Here is a 9,241-nt window from a genome sequence, read left to right as displayed (position 1 = left end):
TCTTAGAAAGTACTCAATACAAAGTGATAATAGAGAAATAAAGGAAGACTACAAGAATAAAAATATATGAGATTTATGGAAAGCAAAATTAAAACAACTGACATAAATCCACCCAGCTATATCAATAATAGTATTAACTGTCATTGTATTGGAAAGCCAATCAAAAGGCAGAGACTGTCAGATTGGATATAAAACAAGATCCATATATATATATACTGCCCATGGAACACACACTTTAGATTCAAAGATAGATATAGGTTGAAAGTGAAGAGATATAAAAAATATATTACAGAAACAGCAACCATAAGAAAGCTGCTGTGGCTCTAAGAACATCAGAGAAAATGCACTTAAAATGTCACCTGAAAAGCAGGCGGGAAGGGAGTGCATTCAGGACCTTTCCAAGCAGGGCTCTGCAAGGCCTGTGACCTCTGCCCAGGTGGCTCCGCCCCCGCCCAGGTGGCTCCGCCCCCGCCCAGGTGGCTCCGCCTCCACGCAGGATCCAAATTTCTTCACCTTGGGATTGTGGTCCACCAGTGCAGGGCCCCAGGGGCTGCTGCCCTGGCATTGCTCCTGGCCAACACAGACATATTTTTGCCCAAGCCCCAGCGAGCAACCCTGGAGTACCTGGAGGAAATAGAGCTTAAAACACTGGAGAAGGAACCAAGAATATTCTAAGCAAAGGAGCTCTGGAAGAAGAATGGCGCTGTGACCATGGTTGTGCAAAGGCCAGGCTGCTTCCCCTGTTGAGAGGAGGCTACGGACCTGTCCTCCCTGAAGCCCAGGTTGATTGAGCTGGGTGTGCTCCTCTATGCAGTGGTGAAAGAGCAAGTTGGGACCAAAGTGGAGGGCTTCCAGCCTTCTTTCAAGGGGAAAATCTTCATCAATGTAAAGAAAAAGTTCCAGGGCTCCCAAAGGCCGAAAATGGTGTTCATGGCTTCCTGGCTGGGCATCCAGATCAGATTCTTCCTGGCCCGGAGGGAGGCTTTTCTGGAAACCTGGAAGGCGAAGGCTTCATCCCCGGAGGCGTTTCTGTTGTGGGATCAGGAAAGTAGGGCATTCTTGAGCACCAAAAAACAGAATTGGAATAAAGTAAACCCTGTTTCCGCCTGGAAGTTGCTAAGAAGATCAAACCACAGACTTTAGCCTCAGAGAAAAAGTGACTGTGAGCTCGGCCCAGCTCAGGGACAAGAGGGACTCACCTGTGTTCACAGATGCTCTGTTTCCACTCGTGTCACTTAGGCCATCTTCTTAGACTAGATCATTCATTAGTTTAACATTGTGCTCCGTTTATGCTCAGGAAGACAAAATAGCCTCAAATAAGACTGATAAAACGCTAAGAAGCGAGTGAGGGGTATTTCAGCTAAAACCTGGGAAACATGAGGCTTAAAGCTGGCCGGTTCACTTCATTACAAACGTATATGGCGTTAAAGGTGCTGTTATTTGAAATGAGTTTTATTTTCATGACTTTAAAGGTCCAAGAAAAGTTGGTGATTGAATAGGAAATTAAGTACAAAAGGCTTTTGTCTTGTGTGTTTTCTATAATGATTTGTTATATAATGTTGAAGTAATGACATAAAGGAATTGATGTGCTCTGAATGTTATCAGAGATAAAGAGGGACATAACCTATATAATAAAATAGTAATATGCAAATCTACCAAATGGCAGAACAACCGGTTGCTATGATGCACTCTCCCACAAGGGAAGCACTGCTCAGCCACAAACCAGGCTGATGGCGGGTGAGCACAGCAGCTGGTGGCGGGAGCCTCTCCCACCTCTGCAGCAGCACTAAGGATGTCTGACTAACAGCTTAGGCACGTCCCTAAGCCATCAGTCGGACATTTCTCAAGGGCTCCCAGACTGTTAAAGGGTGCAGGCTGGGCTGAAGGACACACCCCTCCCCCGCCCACACACACACACCCAAGTGCTAGTGCACTAGGCTTCTAGTTATAACGATAAAGTGACAATCCATCAAGAAAATATAATAATTATAAACATGACTAGGGCCCAGTACATGAAATTCATGCATGGGGGTCCCCTCAGACCAGCCTGCACCCTCTCCAATCAGGGACCCCTTGGGGGATGTCTGACTGCCGGTTTAGACATCCCTCTTGCAATCTAGGATGGCTGGTTTCTAACCACTCACTTGCCTGCCTGCCTGAGTGCCCCTAACCCCTCTGCCTGCCTGCCTGATGGACCCTAAATGCCTCTGCCTGCCTGCCTGATCACCCCTAACTGCTCCCCTGTCTGCCTGATTGCCCCTTACTGCTCCCCCCTGCTGGCCAGTTCACCCCCAATGACTCTTCCCTGCTGGCCTGATTGCTCCTAACCCCTGCCAGCCTGATGGCCCCTTAACTGCCACTGCCTCCACCCCCACCACAATGGCTTTGTCTGGAAGGAAGTCAGACATTTGTAAGATGGCCGGTCTAATCAGCAAATTGCCCTTGTATTAGTATAGAATAAGATTTCTTAAATGGGGGGCAGGAAAGAAAGTCTTTTTCATCAGGAGGAGATGCTCTTGGCAGACAAAAATACACAATCCCTATATCTGGACTGATAGCCAGCCATATGCACTATACCACCAAACCAGTTATTAAAAAATTGAACCACTTTTTTATACCTTATACCAAACAGCCATTGCCCTTAAAACCCCTCCTTAATGGGGACCTTAGATTCTGCCTTCATAGTTTCACCCAGATTAGCTTCTGAATGGTCAGTTTCGATGCCAGTCAGCATCAAAAGCTTCGCCTCCTAGGCAGCCATTGGCTACTCATAGTTCACCCAGATTTAGTTCTGATTGGTTGGTTTCTATGCCAGTCAGCATCTCCAGACCAATCTCTGGGCCTCTCTCCAGGCCTATCTCCAGGCATGATTCGCAGCTTCCATGGTAGCTGCAGATCAGGCCTTGTGTTTCTCTCTTTCTGGGCCTCTCTCTGGGCCTGATCCACAGCCACCATGGCAGCAGCAAGGTTGTTTGTTCTCTGGCCTGGCACAGGATGGAGGCTAATGACCTTGCTGCAACCGCCTCACCCTGCCCACCTTCTGCTGCCCTGCCCACCGGCCACCAGCTTTGCTGTGATAGGAGCCTAGGGGCCTCGAGGGAGGGACCAAGAGGTGCTCCATGAACTTCCTGGTGACCAGTCATCTGTCTGGTCATTTAGGTCATGATGGTCCCTGGCCTTTTATAATGTAGATTATAATGTAGGTATGCACATAAAAACAAAGCCCCAAATACATAAAGAAAAACTGACAGGATTACAAGGAAAATAGCTCATAAATAATAAAAACTGAAGACTACTATAGCCACTTTCAATAAAGAATAGAACTAGAGGTAAAAAGAGATGTTTGTAATACTTTCAACAATAAAGAAATAACAAAATGAATAGAACTAGTTGAAAGGAAACCAAAGTCTCGAACAACATTATAAACCATTTAGATTGAACCAATACTTGTAGAACACTTCACCAAAAACAATTGAATGCAAATTATTCTCTAGTATACATATAATATTTTTCAGTAGAGACTATAAACTGGCCTTAAAAGAAATATTAACATACTTAAAAGAATTAAAATTATACAAAATGTAATATCTGACTATAATGAAATGAATTTTTTAAAAAATGATAAAAAAATTTTTCGAAAATTAAAAAATGTGGAAATTAAGAAACACTTCTGTTTTTAAAAATTAATTAATTAATTTATTTTATTGTTTAAAGTATTACAAATAATAGTACATATACCTCCTTTTTTTCACTTTGACCTTCTCCAAGTCTCCCCTACCCCCTGTCACATGCCCTCACCCCCCCCCCAGTGTCTTGTGTCCATTGGCCGTGCTTATATGTATGCATACAAGTCCTTCAATTGATCTCTATCCCCCCTCCCCAACACTCCCCAGTCTTCCCACTGTAATTTGACAGTCTGTTCAATGTTTTACTGCCTCTGTATCTATCTTCTTTTTATTCAGGAAGATATGTAATACTTTCAACAATAAATATTGAAAAATATATAAAATTTAAAAAAAAAAAAACCAAAAAATTATTAACTGCTATCTAAACTGGCCCCACAATTATTAGGTTCTCTATGGGCATTGCTCATGCTGCTCAATCTGCTTCAATTATCACTTTGTCTACAACCATTTAAATCTTCAATGCCAGAATAAATTGCAACTTGACATTTTCTATTGTGATGTAAAATACTCTCTTCTTTTGCTGAACTTCCTATGGCATTGCACATCTTAATAGTAGCATTTTATTTAACCTGACTTATAGATATTTGTCCTCCTGTGAACTCATGCTAGTTGACCTTATTTCTTTGTGTTTTATTTATTTCTGCAATCTTCAGGAGAGCCCCATGATACCTTGAATAAAATATTACTTAATAAAAATTTTTAAATAAATAAGCTGAATTTTCTCTTTGGAGTGACTTTTTTGACATGTACAGCAAACCTATCAGTCAACTTACTGAAAACTAGGTGTAGCAAAATCAATTCGTTTAATAAACCATCATTTGACTTCTCAGTATAGGTTGAATCCAATCAATGTGTAACTACCAAAGGGATGAGAGATTAAGAAGAATGATGGAGAACTAAGCATATGTAAGCACCTACTGTACGCCAGGCATATTATTCTAAATTTATTCTGAATAATCCATATTTTACAGATATATAAAGAGAAGTTAAATAACCTACACAGGTCTGACCATCCTTTTTTTGTTGGTTTCCTCATTAGTGGGTGGTTGTTGTTTTTTGTGTGTGTCCTCCTTCCACCCAGGTGTGCTTTTAAAAATGTTGATGTAAATACTTGAACCAAAAATAAAATAGAAAAAATTATCAGATAATTTAGAAATGATTTCAAAAGATAAACATTTATCAGTATTGTTGAGGATTATCCACTTCAATTCTGTGTTCTATTGTAATTAAAGTGGGGCCAACATTTTCAGTCTACTGCTTTTGACACAATACACTTGTAAATGGAAAATACATGATGTGGAAAGCAAATATTTTTGCTGGGCCTTTGTTAATTTACCTAATGATAGACTATGAATATCTCTTTTTTGTTGTTGTTATCCCAATCAAAATAAATTTTACTGAAGTAAAGGACATTCAAAAAGGAAGTAATAAAATATTGAACATGATTTAGTTCACCTGCATTAAAAATAAACACAGTAGAAAATACACTTAAAGCTGTGTTATACCCTGAAGTATAAAATATATCCCCAGTTCCACAAAACCCCTAAATGACACAATGCATGTAATATGACAGTCATGGAATAATGTAAGCTCTTAGTCCATTTTCTTAAGTGGCATGGTTTCTAGCAACTCCCCTCTATGATTCCATCTACTGCATGGAAGAGCCTTATATTCTCCTTTGATGATTAAATAATATAGTTAAAAGGCAACACAGAGATGAAGGAAGTGCAAAAAACAGGTGTAGAGAAAAAAAACTGTCATGTAAAACATTAACACCTAGGAACACTGCATTATTTTGCAAAAATGATGCATAATTAGGGCACAATAAATCTCTGACACTCTCTCTCCCTTGATTTTAATTCCAAGCATCGGAATTAAAAAGGGATTAAAGAATGTTGCCGAAACCGGTTTGGCTCAGTGGTAGAGCATCAGTCTGCGGACTGAAGGGTCCCGGGTTCGATTTTGGTCAAGGGCATGTACATTGGTTGCAGGCACATCCCCGGTGGGGGGTGTGCAAGAGGCAGCTGGTCGATGTTTCTCTCTCATCGACAATTCTAGCTCTCTCTCTCTTCCTCCTCTCTGTAAAATATAAATAAAATATTTTTTTAAAAGAATGTAGTGGTAAGCATCCTTGAGCATAGCTTGGCATGCCAAAGATGAAATTGTTCTCTGAGTCTTCCTCACCTGGAGTCATTTTATGTCTCCTGAAGAAAACAAACAAACAAACAACAACAGCAGCAAAAAAAGACAGGAGACTAGCAGAAAAGTAAAGTGAGAAGTATTTGAGTTTTAATGGAAGGAATGTCTTGTTCTATGATTCAAACTTCCTTCAGAAATCCCTTAAAACTCAATGTATTTTAAATTCAATAGAGGTTAAACAAGCATCTGTTATATATTGCCCAATCTATGACTCAAACTCGCTGTGGTTTCCAGTGAGACAGCTGTTCCCCAACTCCTTCAAAGGTTCTAAAATAAATTAAAGGAAAAGTAAAGCCTAGATGATTGCCAAGTGGAAGGAACATGTGAAACAATAAAGTTATTAAAGGAAAAAGTATGGGGAATAGAAAAAGTATCCTCCAGATGTTAGAAATTGTGGCGGAACAGCATCTAATACAACAAAAATGTTCAATGAATATATTATTTTGTTATGTGTTTATTAGGGAATCTACCTCTCTCTTTTTAATGCTTTTATTGACTATTATTTTATTTTATTATTATTTTTTAAATATATTTTATTGGTTTTTTTACAGAGAGGAAGGGATAGAGATAGAGTGCTAGAAACTTCAATGAGAGAGAAATATCCACCAGCTGCCTCTTGCAACCCCCGCCCCCACACACACACAGGGGACCTTTCAGTCCGCAGACTGATGCTCTACCACTGAGCCAAACCAGTTTTGGCCTTTTATTGACTTTTAGACAGAGAGGAAAGGAGAGGGAGAGAGAGACAGAAACATCAATGAGAGAGACACATCAATCGGTTACTTCCAGCATGCCTCCTACTGGGGATTGAGCCCACAATCCAGGCATGTGATCTGACTGGAAATCAAACCAGGGATCCATGGGACTATACTCAATCAATTAAGCAACACTAGCTAGGCTAGGGCAGTGGTCAGCAAACTGTGGCTCGTGAGCCACATGCAGCTTGAGAGTCGCAATTTGCCCCTCCATTGACTAATGAGTTTGCCAACACTGGGCTAGGGCATTTATCTTGTCTGCTGATTTTTGGTCAGTCCCTAGCCCAATGCCTGCCTTATAATGGGAACTGAATTTTTTTTTAAAAAAGTTATGTGTTTTGTTTTTTGTTTTTTAGTGTTCCACAATGCAAAATACTGGGCATTATTTCTGGGTTATTTTCAAATGTTTATACCTCAAATTATATAAATAAAATGCAAGCCAATAGATATTTTTATCTTTCAAATAAGATATTTTATCATAACCTATTTTTAATCTATGTTGACAAGAGAATTATAGCTTGAAAAAAGTGTTTTACCTTATGGATCCAAACAGGAGTGTTTTTCCAAAGACCTGTTTGTTTCAAAATGGAGGCGAAAATAGCAATGACTTATCTTTTTACTAGAGGCCCAATGCACAAATTTGGGCACAGGTGGGGTCCTTCGGCCTGACTGGCGATCAAGGCTTATCGGGGAGCTGGCTGGCAGGGGGGAGAGACTGCAGAAGGTTGGCCAGCTGGTTCCTCCATTGGGACCAATCTGGGGGCCCAGGTGAGCTGGAGGAGGAATGGGCCATAAGAGGTTGGCTGGCCGGGGGGAGGGGCAGTGGGAAGTTGGCTATGGGAGTGCACTGATCACCAGAGGGCAGCTCCTGCATTGAGTGTCTGCCCCCTGGTGGTCAGTGTGTGCCATAGCGACTGGTCAACTGGTTGTTTTCATTGTTCAGTCATAACGGTTGCTTAGGCATATATATATTTTATACTAGAGGCCCAGTGCATGAAATTCGTGCATGGGTAGTGTCTCTAGGCCTAGCTGGCAATTAGGGCAGATCAGGGCCTTTCAGCTGCCAGCCAGGACCTAATGGTTAAAGCACTGACTGATACAGCAAAAAAACAATATTGAATGAGCTGTTATAAGAACTATATGGGAAGCAGAGCTTTTCAAAAGTACAAATGACCAAGCACAGTCCATCTTGTATTCTAATTAGGTTTGTATTTCTTTTCAGTATGGGCTAAATATACTTTTTTTTTTTCATGAAAGTTCCCAATTAATATTGTTGAAGGTTGGGGGGAAAGGCTTTAATGTCAGCTGGAAGGTCAGAACCAGATATTTGAAAAACATGGATATAACACACATACACACAAATTCAAATCAAGCCTTTATTAAATGGCTTTTCTCAATATTGTCCAATTCTAGTTCACTTCCTCTATCACAGCCATGCATCATGTTCATCAACAAATCCTAATTTTTTAAAAGCACCACACAGCTTTGAGAAGTAAAACAAATAAAAAACAAACAAACAACAACAACAAAAACACTTCACAATTTTGAATGCTCTGTTTCTTTGTTCCCACAGTGGCTTTTCTTAATTGGAAGTTAACAGGGAGTCCGAGATCCCCTGGTTCTCCCCAAATAATACACGTTACCCTGGCACTTCCAGGTGGCCTGTTTGTCTCCTCTCCCTCCAAAGGCACACTTAAAATGATTAGGCAGGGCCAGAAATGCCCCTCTCTTAACTCCCTGGCATCTTTCTTCCTTGCCCCTACAGAGTAGAACTTTAAGTTCACTATTGTGAGCATGAATGAAAGAACTGAGGCCATTACTTTTTTAAAATTAAGTAAATATCTTATAGAACCATCCAAAAGAACAACTAGGATTTTAGCAACAACCTTTGTCTAAGAATATTGTTTACCATCATCCCACAGTCTTCCTCCTCAACCCAAATTGCCCATCATCCTGAGTTTCATGTTCAACTTTCTCTGAAATCTATTTTTATAAATTTTATTGTATACAGAGAATTTTGAATTGTGTTTAAGTTTTGAGTCTTATTATGCAGTATCTAATCTTTCAGAACTCTTTTCACTTATTACATTGTTAATATTCATTCAGATAGTTGCATATATCTGGAAGTCATTCATTTCAGCTACTGTTTCATATTCCAGTGTGGCTTCATTTCCCTTTCATACTTGTTTTTGACATGTTACCCCTAAAGTCATCATTAAACTTGGTAATTCACACTTAGAAACTTTATTATTTCAATGTGAAATACATCATGAAATAAGGTTTTACAATCAAATATTACCTACTCCCTCAATAATTATGTGGGCAAGATTGATGTATTCACTCTCCACAAAAATACTCCCACAGAAGCTCAGGTGGAAAGGCCATTCATTGTATCTCCCTTTCATTAAAAACAACAACACCAACAAATGGAAAAAAAAAAAAACCCAAAAGATCAATTTTTCACCAATTCAGTGATTTTAATATTAAATTGTCTTTTGTTAGGAGATAGAGAAAAAAAAAAAAAAGAGGTTAATTTTACAATCTCCACTTCCTGAAATGTGGTTTCAGGCTTAAGTAGTTGGATTTCTTTTTGAATGGATC

General features: G+C 39.9%; 1 pseudogene across 1 annotated transcript; it reads left to right on the top strand.

Annotated features, from left to right (window-relative positions):
• The first annotated feature begins 352 nt into the window (after positions 1–352).
• On the top strand, positions 353–1,160 carry LOC311615735 (peroxiredoxin-like 2A; annotated as a pseudogene). Its single transcript has one exon. The product of its transcript is annotated as a peroxiredoxin-like 2A (transcript).
• Positions 1,161–9,241: the final 8,081 nt, after the last annotated feature.

Source organism: Pipistrellus hanaki (assembly GCF_964339955.1).
Source record: "Pipistrellus hanaki genome assembly, chromosome: 2".
NCBI lineage: Eukaryota > Metazoa > Chordata > Mammalia > Chiroptera > Vespertilionidae > Pipistrellus > Pipistrellus hanaki.
Note: the sequence above shows the minus strand (reverse complement) of the source record. Positions and strands in the feature narration are given on the sequence as shown.